Source organism: Empidonax traillii, unplaced genomic scaffold, assembly GCF_003031625.1.
Source record: "Empidonax traillii isolate 1590-97213 ecotype Southwest subspecies unplaced genomic scaffold, ASM303162v1 scaffold1149:size320058, whole genome shotgun sequence".
Lineage (NCBI taxonomy): Eukaryota > Metazoa > Chordata > Aves > Passeriformes > Tyrannidae > Empidonax > Empidonax traillii.
This window is the reverse complement of record NW_020956342.1, coordinates 318,754-320,058: the sequence shown is the minus strand read 5'-3', so window position 1 is coordinate 320,058 and position 1,305 is coordinate 318,754. Positions and strand designations below refer to the sequence as shown.

Sequence of the window (1,305 nt, the reverse complement as noted above, 5' to 3'; positions counted from 1 at the left end):
GGGGGCTGTGGCTCCTGGGATTTTTCCCTTACTCTTCCAAATAAAACCGGGGGTGGGGGATGCCCTCGGCGGGCCCGAGGCTTTGTGGATTGTTGGGCGCTGAGTTTGCCTTGGGTTCCCTGGCTGTGGGAACAGCCTTTGGAGCCACACCCTGCTCCTCTGGGGGGGAGCCTGTGGGATCAGAGCTGCCAGGGTGGCTGTGAGTCCTGGGGGTGGCTGTGAGTCCTGGGGGTGGCTGTGAGTCCTGGGGGTGGATATGTGTCCTCTTTGGGGATCCCAAGGGATCAGAGCTGGCTGTGAGTCCTGGGGTGGGGGTGTGTCCCCTGGGTGTGTCCCCACATCCCAGCCCTGCCTTCCACGCTGCTTTCCTTGACTTGCTGTGTTGCAGAATCCCCCGAGGTCCTGTCCAGCAGCCCCTCGAGGATCGGATCTTCACTCCGACCGTCTCCGCTGTGTACAGCACTGTGAGTATCTACCAGGCCACCCTGGGGGGGTTGGGAAAGCATCTCATGTGTCCTGTCATACTGCATTTTATATCAACTCTGTTGTCATGTAGTTGTTAAAAAAGCCCAGTGCATTGAGCAACGCTACAACTGAAAAACACACATTTGGGAAAATGCAACTTCTCTTTGCCTCCTGAAGTAAGGGGTGCTGGGTAAAGACCCTTTTGGTTGCGTGTGAGTAGGGAAAGAGGGGGGATCCAGGTGAGGGTCAGGCTCTGCTCCCAGGGAACTGGGGACAGGACAATGGGAATGGCCTCAAGTTGTGCCAGGGGAGGTTTAGATTGGCTGTTGGGAAAATTCCTTCATGGAAAGGGTGGTCAGGAACTGGAATGGGCTGCCTGGGGAGGTGGGGGAGTCACCACCCCTGGAAGTGTTCAGAACCAGTTTGGATGTGGCACTTGGGGACATGATCTGCTGGAAATGGGGGTAGTGGCCAAAGGTTGGGCTTGATGATCTTGGAGGTCTTTTCCCTCTATTTTCCTTCCCACTGCATCTCAAAGACTGGCTTGGAGTGTATTGGTGGCTTCACGTTTCTGATGCCTTCTTATCAGAGAAATAATCGAGGAAGATTTGTTTCCATGTGAAAACATTCCATTACACAGAGGAAGAGATTTGTTAAGAGTGGATTGAGTATCTATAGGTGCCTTTGGCTCACTGTCCTACATGTTTGTTAATGTATAATATCGATTATTGTGGAAATTTAGCTTAGAAACACGGTGATGTCTATTTGTGAACACATGACAGTGTTTTCCTTTTATTCATTTCTTTTTTTTTCCAATGGCAATAGCTGGAAGCCCAGGGT

General features: G+C 52.0%; 1 protein-coding gene across 3 annotated transcripts in view; it reads left to right on the top strand.

The window, feature by feature from the left end:
* The first annotated feature begins 356 nt into the window (after positions 1–356).
* Positions 357–1,305, top strand: part of EIF4G3 (eukaryotic translation initiation factor 4 gamma 3) — a 105,569-nt gene continuing 104,620 nt past the window's right edge. For 2 of the 3 annotated variants that reach the window (XM_027905384.1, XM_027905383.1), the window contains exon 1: positions 357–464. The gene's annotated coding sequence lies outside the window, so the exon portion shown is untranslated. The remainder of the gene's footprint in view (positions 465–1,305) is intronic. The other variant, XM_027905373.1, reaches the window with a different exon arrangement.